We start from the raw sequence: 15,004 nt of genomic DNA on the forward strand, positions 1-15,004 counted from the left end.
AGCCACTTTCAATATCTTAAGAGCGCAATAATTGTAAACTCGAATTCGAATTAAGCGTTTACCCTGCGACACTTAAAGGCAAATTAACTACTTTTGCAATTCTAAAATATTCAAATTCGTTATCAAATTAGCTACTTTATTTTCTTATTCTTACTTATTTTAATTAGTAATTCGTTTAACTTGAATTAAAGATTGAAGGTTATCTTAAAGTTCTTTAAGTCATAATTCAAATATGTTTTATTCTATATTATTAATTGAACTAGAACTAAACTATTCAAATTCGTTATCAAATTAGCTACTTTATTTTCTTATTTTTACTTATTTTAATTAGTAATTCGTTTAACTTGAATTAGAGATTGGAGATAAAAGTTCTTAAAGTTGTTTAAATCATAATTCAGAAATGTTTTCTTCAATTTTATTAATTGAACTAGAACTAAACTATTCAAATTCGTTATCAAATTAGCTAGATTACTTTCTTTCTTATTCTTACTTTGCTGATTAGTAATACATTTAACTAGAAATAAAGATTAAAATTAGCTACTTTACTTTCTTATTCTTACTTTTTTCGTTTAACTTGATTAAAGATTGAAGGTAATCTTAAAGTTCTTTAAATCATAATTCATAAATGTTTTCTTCTATTTTCATTTAATTAGTATTAAAGACTGCAGCTTATCTTGTAATTTGAAGCACTTTAAATTATAATTCATCAAAGTTTTCTTCTATTCATGAGTTAAAGCTAAATTTAATTGAGGTGTTTATAGAAGTTTATAGAACTTTTGTTTATGCAATTTTTCTTTAATTTATTATGTACATACAAAAAACAAAAAGTATGTTATAAAATCAAGATTTTCGTCTTAATACTAAGAATTTTGGTTTGCAAAGTGCGTCAAGAAAATGTTAATGTTAGAAATTACATTTTGATTCCAAGAATATTTAACATACGAACCAAGTTCTTATTAAGAAGAAGAAAGATTCATTTTAGATTCGTGATGGATTAAGAATAATACATATAATCTTAACTTAAATGAATCTTGGCATCAATATGCAAAAGTATGATTTATCCATTCTATAATTTATAAACTAAATTCTCAGATAATTCTTTTCGTTGTTCTTTTTATTGTAATAATTTAAAAAGTAAAGTATAATTACTATTCATTTATTTCACTTTTTTATATTATAATTGAAATTTTAAAGTACAATCATTCAATTCAATTTCTATTCATTATTGTTATTAAATATTATTCCCAATCTCACTTAAAGTCTGATAAATTCTGCTGCCATTTGCCTCGCGATTGCCTTTAAAGTTCATCGGAAACTTCTCAACTTTAAAATTTGGCTTAATTTCAAAAGTTTTGCTAGAAGTTTGCTGCAAAGAGTTTTCGCAGTTGTTTATCTACCAAAAGATTTTGCAGGGTATCTTTAAGTTGAGCAAGTCAGGCATTAAACAACGCCTGTTGCTGAAAGTTCAAAATCGTTGTTCGCTCTCTTTCCCTCCTTCTTCTCTTTCTCTTTCTCGCATGGCGTCAGCTGCTTATGCTGAGTATTTTTGTTAATCTGACGTCGTTCTAATGAATGTCATAAATTTATTGTTCCGAGTGTTCCGAGTGTTTTGTGCTTCACCCTCAAGGCAGCGATTGGCTTCGTTTTAGTTGTCGCTGTGATTTCCAATTGTGTTCTTCTTCTGCATTTTTTGACTGCTGCTGCTGCTGTCTAGCCAACCCTCTAACGAAAGAGGAACGAAAAAAAAAACAAGTAAGAATGCAACAGTCGAGTGTGCTCGCCTGTGAGATACCCGCTACCAAACAAAATTCGTGACTCTAGCTTTAAAATTAAGCTTGTTATTCGATTTTTGTCGATTTGTGGGGGCGGATGTGGGCGTGGCAAAAATTTGAAACAAACTTGATCTGCGTGCAAACATAACAAATGCTGCCGAAAAAGAATTAAAGCTCTATCTCTTAAAATCTCTGAGATCTAGGTGTTCATATAGACGGACGGACAGATGGACAGACGGACAGACAGACATAGCTAGATCGTCTCGGCTGTTGACGCTGATCAAGAATATATATACTTTAAATGGTCGGAGATGCCTTCTTCTACCTGTTACATACATTTCCTGCCGGCACAAAGTTATAATACCCTTCTACCCATTGGGTAGCGAGTATAAAAATAATGTATAGAAGCCGCTGCTGTGTCCCGTTTTGTGCCCTCGAGTGAAGTGGTCAAGTGAAAAGTTGAGTTCTGTTCTGTTCAGTTTTAGCACTTGTCCCTGGTCCTTTCTACCTCCAAAAGACTCTTCTCGATTGTTTTGCTGTCGATGCCGATGCCGATGCCGATGCCTCTGCTCTGACATCATCATTTTAATCATCGCTAGACGCTTTTCGGGTGCCACACAACCACCAAGGGAATCTATCCAATGTCCAACTGTCCGATGTCCTGTCTCATGTGCGTGCCTAGTGTGCTGTCAATTCTTTTGCTGTTACTTTGCCGATAAGAGAAGCCAAGAGTCCACTTGAGTCCAGCATTCAGCATTGCTAAATTCGACATGCGACATGCACGCTACAAGATAATCACATTAAAAATAGTCGCCCCAAGTTTTCTTTTTTTTTTTGACCACCCACATCAATATCAATCGAGTGACTGACCCCCAGATAAAGTCACCCAACTTCTGGCTTTATCTCTCGCTCTCTCTTGGAGAATATATCTGCCACAAATATAAAGAATAATAATAATAATATTTGTGAATCAAAAACACACGCCCCCCTTTGCAGCTCATTATTTCATTTAGGGCTTTTATTGTTTTTCGCATGCCATTAGTCAGTTTTGATTTACATGCGGAGAAAACGAAGCAGAGAGCGGCGGCAAACAATAAAAATAATAAAAACAACTGTCGCTCAACTTAATAAGAAAACAAGACACACAAATGAAAAACGAGAGAAAAAAAAATAGAATGAAAAAAAAGAAAAGAAAAGGAAATGGAATGAAATGAAATGAACAAGTGTCCTTGTTCTTGTCCCTGTCCTCGCTTAGCTCCCCTTGAGTCCTGTCAAAAGTGAGCAAGAAAATCATTCGAAATGACTGTAAAAACAATGAAATTAGGCCGACGACTGAGAAATCTAATTATTCATCCCCCTTGTTTTTGTTTTTTTTTTCTCTGCTTTCTGTTCTGTTTCGAAAACTCGCTCTGACGACCTGCTGCATTATTATTTGCTGTGTTTGACCAAAAATTTGACAGAGCCCCCGAAGGTATTCCATATATTATATATATGTATATGGTATATAAAAAATACTGTATATACTATATATAAAATACTGTATATGTGTAAGCTAGCTTTGTTTTATTCTGGCTGCAATTCAATTTATTGCTTTGACGACTTGCTGCAATTTCATTTGCTATGTTCAACCAAAGGCAGTATATAAAAAATACTATATATTATATAGAATTGAGTGGCATCTAATGAGTGCCCTATAAGCTAGCTTCAATCTAAGTTCGATTAGTGCTGCAATTGATTTTTTGTTATATATTTCATATATACAAAATACTAAATAATATTCTATTGAAAGTTTTGTAAATTAGCCTCAAATTAAGCTAAATTCATGCTGCATTACAATTTGATTGCAATTCTTTTTTTCTGTCGACCTGCCGCAATTTCATTTTTATGTGTTTGACCAAAGGCAGCTCGTATATTATTTATTATTGAGTGCTTTATAAGCTTGTCTTCAGCTAAGCCTGACTCTTGTTGCATTTTTTTATGTAGTATATAGTAGTAGCTTCAACTTGTGTTCTATTGTGGCTACAATTCAATTTATTTCCAATTATTTTTTGTCGGTTTGACGACCTGCTGCAATATTTTTTGCTATGCTTAACCAAAGGCTGATCATATATGTTACATATATGGTATATAAAAAGTACTATTTGTTATATATAATATTAAGTGCCTTATAAGCTAGCTTCGGGCTAAGTTCGATTCTTACTGCAGTTGAATACGTTTGTATATATTTGGTATATAAAAAATACTATATATTATATATATTTAATAGTATTGTGTGCTTTATGAGCTAACTTTAAGCTGCGTTCTATTCTGACTGCAATTTCACTTGTTTCAATATTATTGTAGTTTAAAACCTGCTTTAATTTCAGTTGCTGTGTTTAAAGAAAATCAGTTCATATACAAATATAATATATTCAAAATACTATATATTATGTATAATATATAAACTAGCTTCAAGCTGAACTTCTTGCTGCAATTTGTATTTGGTATATATAAAATACTGTATAAAGTATTGAGTGCTTTATAAGCAAGATTGAAGCTGATTGCGATTCTTGACGCAATTTTTAGTTGTTTTTATGTATTTAGTATATATAATATACTATTAAGTGCTTTATAAGCTAGCTTTAAAGCCTGAGCTCGATTCTTACTTATGGTATACATATATAAAATACTATATATTACTAAGCGCTTTATAAGCAACCTTCAAGCTGACTAATATATTTTGTATATATAAAATACTATATATTATTAAGTGATTTATAAGCTAGTTTCAAGCAGATTTATATACTTGCTGCAATTTTCGTTTTTTTTTTATATATATATAATATACTATTGAGTCCTTTTCAACCTGAGCTTGATTTTTACTTTATAATCTCGCTTTCAGGTTGATTTCTCTTCTCTTCTTTTTTTTTTTGTTTTTGAAGTGCAGCTTGTTTACTTGTCAGCAGTTGAAACAGAATCAGAAATAGAAACAGAAAAGTCGAGCGTCCGTGCCCCATTTGCCTTTGCCGTGCTGTTTGCCACTGAGCCGCGCATTCCGAAAGCGCCACATTAAGTAGCATGCCGCATGTGGCATGTGGCACAGAGCAGAGTAGTAGCACAGTGGGGAGCTCGCTGCTCACAGGTTTTTCGGACTTGCAACTTCGAACGTCGCGCCGCCCCCCAAACCGAAACCGAAACCGAAACTGAAACCGAAAGAAGAGCAGACGAGGTGCCGACGCCTTTTGATGCGACGCATGCGCTGGCTGCAAGTGCCCCCGCATGTGGCAAGTGTGCCGCAAAGGACTTCCCACTTTTGTCGGTGTGTGTGTGTGTCGGTTTTTGGTGCCCGCCTTTTTCATTTCCATTGGGAGGCGGCAACGTCGCTGTTGCTGCTGCTTGTGGCACCAACGCTTGCGCCTCTCGAGCGCCGCCGCATTCATTTGCCACGCCACACACAGAGCAGTCTATCTCTCTCGCTCTCGCTGGCTGTGCGGCAGCAACGAAGGTGCCTCTCTCTCTGTCTCTATTTCTTTCTCTCTCTCTCTCTCTCTTGCGCTATCTTGCTTGCACTCGATGTGTGTGTGAGGCACATAGAGGCAGCTCTTGTTGTACATAACGGCATGTGCACATATATGCACCTCTTGCCCGCCTCCTTCCCCCTCTTCTACTCTCTCTCCCTTCTCTTTCTCTCTTTCTCTCTCTCTCCCTCTCTCTCCCGCTCTCTCTCGGTAGAGCATTACATAAAATACCTTTTTGCAATCCATCAAAGACGGCAAGCGCAACCACTGACCTCTGCCACCTCCCTTCCCTTGCCCCTCGCCCCCTCCCTGTTGAGTGCTGCACAAATTGGAGGCGCCTCCTTCGCCTCCTCCTCCTTCTTAACCTCCGTCTCCTCTCCTGCTTCCATTGATATTGGCGCCTGCTTTTCAATAGCAATTAATTAATCTGCAATTTGGCAGCAGGATCGAGCTTAAAGCGCAGCTTAAAGCAGTCCCAAAAAGAATTCTCGTTGACCAGACACTGAAGAAGAAGAAGAAGACGTTGAAGATGAAGAAGAAGAAGCAGAAGTGTGGCAGCCGCATTCGATGAAAAACAATTTTCAATTATGGCCTCAAGTTTTCAACCCGGCGAAAGTTCTCGCTGCCGAAAAACTTTTTTGCGCGCGCGACTTTTACTTTAATTTCTCGCCAAAAAGCTTTCACTGTATGTGTGTGTGTTGTTGTTTGTTGTTTAGAGGATGAAGAGGAGGAGGGGCCTCTTAAAGTTTTTGGCTGGCGAGTTCATTGTCGTAGGGCAGGTGCAACGGCCTAAAACACACGGCGACTGGCAACAAAATTCGAAGTCAGTTGAAGGGGAAGGGTTAGAGGGTTAAAGTAAGGGAGAGGGGGCTAACATAAATTCAATCTATATCAAATTAATCGATTATACTACATACATAAAGTATGTAAACGAGGCGCATGTAACGCTGTCGGCATTGCGTTTCCGTTTCCGCAACAGGAAACCATTTCAACGCTCCGCTCGGGACAGCAAAGGGTTAAAGATTTATTAATAACCTGCACCCTTAACCTGGGCTGGGGACGGGGACCAATAAAATAAGGGAACGGAGCTCGCGACCTGGAGGATCAACAATCCAACAAACCCGTCGACGTCGACGATTCGGGTGCTGCTGGTAACGAGCGGAACAAAACGTTCTTCCCCAAATCGTTAAGGGTGCAAAAAAAATCGTGAGGTTAGGGGCTTAAAGGGAGGCCTTCGCTTTTCGGCGTGGATCACTGATTTTTATAACGTGACAACACGCAAAGTCACAATAGACAGTTCGCTCGCTCTCTCTCTCGCTCTCTTTCTGTGTTTATACCCGCTACCCAAAGGGTAGAAGGGTATTATAATTGCGTCGGCAGCAAATGTATGTAACAGGTAAAAGGAGGCATCTCCGAACCTATAAAGTATATATATTCTGATCAGCGTCAACAGCCGAAACGATCTAGCCATGTCCGTCTGTTTATCTGTTTTTCTGCCTGTCTGTCTGTCTGTCCGTCTGTTCGTATGAACAGCTAGATCTCAGAGACTATAAGAGATAGAGCTATAATTCGTTCGACAGCATTTGTTATGTTTGTACGCAGATCAAGTTTGTTTCAAATTTTTGCCACGCCCACTTCCGCCCCCGCAAATCGACAAAAATCTAATAACAAGCGTCATTTTAAAGGTAAAGTCACGAATTTTGTTACATACAATAATAATTATAGTAGTTGTGATTCCTGAAAAGTTGGTTGCGATCAGATAAAAATTGTCGAAGTTATTAAAGAAATACTTTTTTATGGGCAAAAACGTCCACTTACTAGAGGTCTTAGTTGCTTTGGCTGACAATCTGGTATATTGCGCAGTATATGATATATATATGGTACATCAATATACCAAATATGCAATTTGGTATATTTTTAGTATTTTGGAGTATATTTTTGGTATATTTTGAGAACAATACCGCAATATTTTGGGTGGCGGGTATCTCACAGTCGAGCACACTCGACTGTAGTTTTCTTACTTGTTTTCCTTTCGAATTGATTTGGTCGACAGTCGACAGGCAACCGTCAACAACCCGAACCCTTTGCTTTGTTTTCACCCCTCCCCTGCCTCCCTTGCCTACGTATGAAGCTAACCTTCATGCGACTAACACAGAAATCAATGTATTTCATTAATGGCTAAATGTGTGCCGGCTCTAATAGGCTTTATTGCCCATTGTTATTATTAATATTGGCATGCAACAAGGTCGTCGTCGTCGTTGTCTCTTCCTCCCTCTCTTAAACCCTCCCCCTTACTATATATGTATATATAGATAGTCAACCGTTTAGTCAGCTAGTCACGCTAATGCCAACAGCAGCAGCTGCAATTACAACCCAAAAAGAAATCAGCGAAAACAACAAAAAAAAAAAGGGCAACCGACAAAACATTCGCTGCTAATTCTGATGTGACAACATTTATTGAGCATGATTTACCGAGGCGACTGACTATATTGAAAATGTTGTTTTACAATCTCAGCAATTTTATTTCCCTTTTTCCTTGTTCTTTGTAGACTTCAATTAAATGCAGTTGAGTGATAAAGATTGAATGAGGTCTGGATTAAGCCTTATTCAAATTGTTTATATTTATAATACTTTTCTTTCTCCGTCAATTAATGCAGTTAAATTATATAGAGATTAAGAGTTTTATTGATGTAATACAAATTATATAAAGTGCAGTGCAGTTCATTTGCATGTTGTGTTTAGTTCAGAACACAAAAAAACGGACTACATAAAAGAAATATCATTTTAAAGTAGCAAGATACATTTCTAACAAGAAATTAAACGAATTTTCATGAAATACTTTTCATTTTCTATAATTTTTATTTGTTTCTATATACATTCCACATTATTCTTAGTTCAGTTCTGAGCTGACTTACCTTAAACTTTCCACATTTCAAAACATACACAGAAAGCAAAAGCAAGTTCTTGCTCCCACTTAGTGTTTGTAAAATATTTTAAATAAGTTTTTAAAGCAGAATAATATTTTTCAAACTTAATCGCCTCAAATAAATCTAATGCATCAGTTTCAGAATCTGTTTCAAATTTAATTTCATATTTTGCAGAGTTTAAATTTAGCTCGAATATTATTTCATAGTTTTCAGTAATCATTTGCAAAACTGAAAATTCAATTGACATTGTAGCAGAGCTAAGAAAAACATAGCTAAGCAGTTAAATATATTTATATTATGTAATAGAAAATTGCAATAGTTTAATGTATATTTTATATCGGAATAAATATTACTCAGTCAAGCACTAAAGCGATAAATGTCTATAGAAATCATAAAGAAAGTAGTGAACATAATTTACTATTTTAATATAATATTTATTAGCTTACTCTTTGAAGAAGTCAAAATTCATTAGAAATTCGCAGCTTAAATATCATAGTTTTAAATAGTTTGATTTTAAAAATCTCGTTTTGATGATTATATAATGATTTTCATTTTTATTAATGTAGAAATTTACATTGATGAACTCTGATTTTTCATCTGAAATTATAATGTTTTGTAATATATTGTTTGATATGAAATAGAAAATAATAACTTACAAAAAAAAACTTCATGTTATTGTGACTGAACTGATTTTTATGAGTTCTCAAGAGATCAAAATAAGTAAATATCAAATCATATAAAAGAATCACAAACTATTCAAAATCAATATTTGATTATTATTCATATGAATAGGTGAATAAAGGAATAGAGGAATAAAGAAACAGAGGAATAAAGGGACAGAGGAAAATATATATTTAATATTTAAAATACATAAAATTCTATCATTTTTATTTGTTTCTTATATATTCTACATTATTCTTAGTTCAGTTCTGAGCTAACTTAACTTAACTTTGTGAATTCTTAAGAGATTAAAATTCCTAAATATCAAAAATCATTTATAGTTTTGAGTGAATGCAAACATTAGAAGTGAATTTTACATTTATTAGTGATGCGAATTGAGTAGAAGTGATAATAATTGTGATATAAAAGAATCACAAACTATATTCGTAGGCATAGTTTTCTTCAATGTTGTAAATCTGTAATCAATATTCGATTATTATTCATTAATATTAGGAATAGGAATATGAATAGGTGAATAAAGGAATACAGAAATAAAGAAACAGAGGAAAATATATATTTAATATTTAAAATACATAAAATTTTATCATTTTTATTTGTTTCTTATATATTCTACATTATTCTTGTTCAGTTCTGAGCTAACTTAACTTAACTTTGTGAATTTTTAAGAGATTAAAATTCCAAAATATCAAAAATCATTTGTAATTTTGAGTGAATGCAATCATTAGAAGAAAGTTGTTTATTTATTAGTGATGCAAATTCGTTTGAAGTGATAATAATTGTGATATAAAAGAATCACAAACTATATTCGTAGGCATAGTTTTCTTCAATGCTGTAAATCTGTAATCAATATTCGATTATTATTCACAATTGTTATGCTTCGGAATCCATTTGGATTCACAAAGCAGCCAACAACAAATTGTTGTGTTGCGGCCTGAGAGACTCAATGGAGCGTGGAGTGTAAAAGCTGAAGAAGGGGGAGGAGGAGGTGGAAGGGAGAAGGGGAAGGGGGAGCGGGAGTGTGTTGTGTGCTGTCCAGGACTCGATTCGCTGCTCAGCGGGTGGCCCTGAAGAAGAAGCAGAAGAAGAAGAATGTGTGCGCACTTAACAAACTCGTAAATAACCAGAACAATGCGAATGGCCAGCAGAGAAGAAGAAGAAAGCGACAGCGGGTCAACTACAAGCGGAGAGGGGAAGGGGAAGAGGCAACAACGGATGCTCAAAAAATTGAATAAAATGCAAATTTTATTTTATTCTCGTTTCAGTTTTTTGTCGGCATTTTTTTTGTGTATTTTTATTTTCATTTTAGAAAAGCAAACAAAATAATTCAATGCGTGACAATTTGGCGAGTGAGTGTGTGTGCATGTGTGTGTGTGCGTGTGTGTGACATTTTTTCTTGTGCTATTTTTATGGCCGGCTGACATTACGCCCGGAAATATTAACGCATGTGCGACGTCTCTCTCCCTCTTCCCCTCACTCTCACTCTCACTCTCTCCCTCTCTCTCTCTCTCCCATTCACTCTCCCCTTCTCTCTCTTTCTCTCTCTCTCTCTCTGTGAACATTTGAATGTTTGAATACAAATTCAGTTTGCCATTTTGACACACATGAATGACCAGCAAGTGGACGTGGACATAAAAGGGGGGCGAGGCAGGGGGGGGGGAGAGGCTTTGTTGTCCACAGTCTGTTTGGAGTCAGGGTTGGGGGGAGACGGGTGAAAAACTTGGCCAACATGACGCCCGCAAAACGCAAAATTCCATTTCACAATCAGCTTTTTTTTTGGCAATACCCTTTAAACGAATGTGAAATAATCTGAGTACTATATTTTAAGGCAGCGAAAGAAAGCGAACTTAAGTCAAATATCAATTTTCATAATGCATAACTTCTGACTTTTTTATTTGTAATTTCCAATATTATTAATTCGCGTTGTGATCAGACTTCAAGCAAAAGCTTTGGGTACATTTTAGGTAGTTTTTTTTAATTTGGTAAATTTGACAATTAATTTCGCAATGTTTTGTTTTTATTCAAACTGTGGAGCTCACTCGACTGTAGCTTTCTTATTTGATTTACAATTGCTATAACTTCAAGAATGATTGACATTTCAATAGAAATAATATGAAAATAATACGAATATTAAACGCATTTTGTAAATTAGAGATACAAACTTATGAAATAATGTGCAAAGTAAAAATAAAAGAAAAAACTAGGCTGAAAATTTCGTAAAAAAACATATTACCAAAAATTAAAAATATTATGAATATTATTCTATTCTATTAAACTATGTCACTCATTATGATGAATGATGACGTCAAGCTATACTTTTGTTTTGCAATCTTAACAATGAATGCCTACAACTTTTACGTATACTTTAATCACTTTTAATGTTTATTTATCTGCAAAAGTTAGATATAAATTAAAATTGACACTAATTTCTAATGGCTCCCCAAAATATATTTTATTTATTCCAGCTCTGATCTAGACTTTTGGCTTATGGAGGAAATTGGAAAGAGGATTGAAATTGGAATGTTTTAACCAACAGAAGCTTTGTCGGATGTATGTGTAAGTAATGAATTTCTTTTTTTATAAAAATTTTTTTGTTTTTTTTTTTTATAATTAGCTTCGTTATTTAAGTATCGAACAAGTACAGCAAGAACAAAATAGTACTATAACAACACAGGTAAAAAAATGTTTATATTTGGGCTAAACCTCATATTAGTTTAAGGAGTTTCTATAAAGTAAATTTTACCTGTCTCTACAGCGTAACTCTTAGTCGTGCATGCCTCATTCGTTTGGCTTTTTTGCATATTCTTTTTTTTTTTTTTTGTTGATTGGCAAATGCTTTATGCGCGTATGAATAAAAATTCAGTGAACACACTTCGCATGTGTGTGTGTGTGTGTGTATGTATGTGTGTGTGTGTGTCCTGCGAGACAAAGCGTCGACTTCAAGTTGAAGTCCGAGTTGGAGTCCGAGTCCGTTTCAGAGTCGAGTCCGTGTGTCCTATGAAAATCAATCGCTTCGTTTTAGCGAACACATTTATTTTCATTTCGCTGAGATTCGTTGAAGGGAAGAGTTCAGGAGAGGGGAGGAAGGGAAAGCTGTATTCGCTACTTGATTTCAATATATTTATATATGTATTATTATTTGGATTGTGGCAGCCAAGTGGCAAGTGGGGAAGGGGCAAGTGGGGGGGGGGACACGCTGCGGGCGTGCGGACTTTTGTACCTTTTCATATTTGGCAAATTTGAGCATATTTTATCACCATTACCGAGCATCGTGACCCGCAGGCAAACACACACACACACACACATAAAGTGAGAGGTCCTTTAGATGGCCCCAGATATTGGCACCCAAGTAACCCGCATACATGCATATGTATGTGTGTGCTGAATGGAAAGGGGAGGAGGGGAAAGGGAGTTGGGCACTTGGGAACGAGGTCGTTGTTTTGTTTTGCATCGCAACCCTTTTTTACGTCAACGTCGTCATCACACAGAAGCCAGGGACCCGCATCCAAGTAACACTCACACACACACACTTACACACTTACACACACACTCTCGCACACACAGCAGCCACATCCAATCAAGCAACGAACTTTCAACTTGCCCCCGCATCCAAAAAAAGCACGCCACTCGACTCTTTGCTGTGTGCCACTTAGGCAAATAAATAATAACGGACGGCCAAAAAATTTGTTTAAACAAACTGCAAAATTTATGAATATGTTGAAGTTTTTGGCAATACCAAAAAAAAGAAAAACCAGGAAAACGCAAATCAAAAGACGACGCGTTGCAAATGCAAAAGCAACACAACGAGACTTGAATACGCTAACTAGAAATTGGGGATTTAATTGAAATAGAGTTTAGGAATTTATGAAATATAGAGAAATATTAAATTTATCATAGGAATAGGAATAGGAATAGGAATAGGAATAGGAATAGGAATAGGAATAGGAATAGGAATAGGAATAGGAATAGGAATAGGAATAGGAATAGGAATAGGAATAGGAATAGGAATAGGAATAGGAATAGGAATAGGAATAGGAATAGGAATAGGAATAGGAATAGGAATAGGAATAGGAATAGGAATAGGAATAGGAATAGGAATAGGAATAGGAATAGGAATAGGAATAGGAATAGGAATAGGAATAGGAATAGGAATAGGAATAGGAATAGGAATAGGAATAGGAATAGGAATAGGAATAGGAATAGGAATAGGAATAGGAATAGGAATAGGAATAGGAATAGGAATAGGAATAGGAATAAGAATAGGAATAGGAATAGGAATAGGAATAGGAATAGGAATAGGAATAGGAATAGGAATAGGAATAGGAATAGGAATAGGAATAGGAATAGGAATAGGAATAGGAATAGGAATAGGAATAGGAATAGGAATAGGAATAGGAATAGGAATAGGAATAGGAATAGGAATAGAGGAATAGGAATAAAGGAATATGAATAGAGGAATATGATTAGAGGAATATGAATAGAGGAATATGAATATAGGAACAGGAATAGAGCACAGGTAAATTCTTGACAGCCTCCGACTTGGGCACATAAATATTGAAACTAAAGAAGGAAAGCAACAAAAAATCCCTTATCAAAATTTTTAGTTGCTAAAGCTATTTAAAAAACAGTGAAATTATGTTGCCATCGCCATAGCTTTAAATTTTTTTCGATTTTAATTAGATATTTTCTAATAAACATTTTAAAATTAATACGTAATAATCTATATATTGAAGTTAAGGCTCATCAGTGAAATGGAAAAAATACAAAAAGACAACTTAAGTAGAGCAAAGTTATTCAAATATTAAATAACTTAAAAATTCTACTTAATATTTTTGAATAGCTAATCCAATTAAGGAGCAAAATGAACAAGTGAATTCTGTTGCCCCGAACAGGTGAGAGAACTATTCGTACATGTTGCTTGAAGACAAAACGAAAGGGAAAAGCAAGAGGGTGAGCGAGAGGAAGAGGAAGAGGGAAGGGAAGCAGGAAAAGGAAAAGGCAGCTCATTGATATTTATGACGTTCTGCGTTGGTCTGCGGTGTGACCAGGCAGCCGAAAAAAGTGCAGAAGAGAGGAAGGAGAATGCGAAGCAGTGAAAAATGCTGTGCAAAAAGGTAAAGAAAACGGAGGCGAGGCGAGGCGCTGATTGGGCAGCGGCATGTTGCAAGTTGCAGGTTGATTGATTGAGTGCCGCATGCCAGTTGACAAAAGGGGGCAACACACACACTCTCATACACACACACAGACACTCTCAGAGATTCAAATTGCAACCCCCACTCGGAATATTAAAGTGCCGCCTTGAGGTGAAACAATGTCCAAGACAATCTGCCAGCTGAGCCAGCGAACCAAACGAGTGCTTAGAGCCAAAGCACAACACAAGAAAAAAATAAACATAATAATCATAAAGAGGAAAAAATGAAATGCAAAGTATGAAGTGAAATGAAATAAAATAAAAGAAATGTGATTTCATAATGCAAATTGTGCAGGCCTGGGTATTAATGTCGAATGTCAAGCGAAATGAAGAGCGAGAGACGTCCAATTGTCGGTCGAACCCCTCGGCACAAGAATATGGAATATGGAAATATGCCGTAAAGTAAAAATAAGAAAAATGCGGTATTTAATGTGAATTACACCACTGTGACCACAATGTGGCTCTGGACTCTCGTCTCTCGTTGACTCGAGTCTCGATCATCGCACAAATGTAAATTTTCAATTTAAATGCAAATATCAATTTGTCAATGCTCTCACACTCAACACTCAACACTCGACTCGACTCTGATGCCCCACAAAATGTGAATGGAGAGTGAATGGAATCAGAGTGAAACTGAATGAATGAAGAACGAACCCGACGAGCTCGAGATGTGTCCAGCACATTTACAAAATCCTTGCATTTTAACTAGTCAGCCGTAGCCTTGGGCCAGTCTCAATCTCAATCCCAATCCCAATGCCAATTCCTCCCTCTCCTCTCTATGTCAAGCAGAGACAGAGAAAGAGGCTGAGGCAGAGGCGGCTGCTTATTCCGATTCCCATGTGGCCATGACAGTCGTGGCATTTAGCCATCATCATAACGCCAGCTCAAGAACCACTCACTCTCTCTCTCTCACTCTGTCTCTTTCTCTCATTTGGTTTT

General features: G+C 35.8%; 1 long non-coding RNA gene across 3 annotated transcripts in view; it reads left to right on the forward strand.

Moving 5' to 3' along the window:
- LOC132796226 (uncharacterized) overlaps window positions 1-15,004 on the forward strand; it is an 86,291-nt gene that overhangs the window by 68,384 nt on the left and 2,903 nt on the right. For 2 of the 3 annotated variants that reach the window (XR_009633525.1, XR_009633523.1), the window contains exon 6: window positions 11,340-11,430. This is a non-coding gene — a long non-coding RNA (uncharacterized LOC132796226). Of the gene's footprint in view, window positions 1-11,339; window positions 11,431-13,714; window positions 13,814-15,004 lie in introns of those variants that run through there. The other variant, XR_009633524.1, reaches the window with a different exon arrangement.

This window comes from Drosophila nasuta, chromosome X, assembly GCF_023558535.2.
Source record: "Drosophila nasuta strain 15112-1781.00 chromosome X, ASM2355853v1, whole genome shotgun sequence".
In the NCBI taxonomy this organism is placed as follows: domain Eukaryota; kingdom Metazoa; phylum Arthropoda; class Insecta; order Diptera; family Drosophilidae; genus Drosophila; species Drosophila nasuta.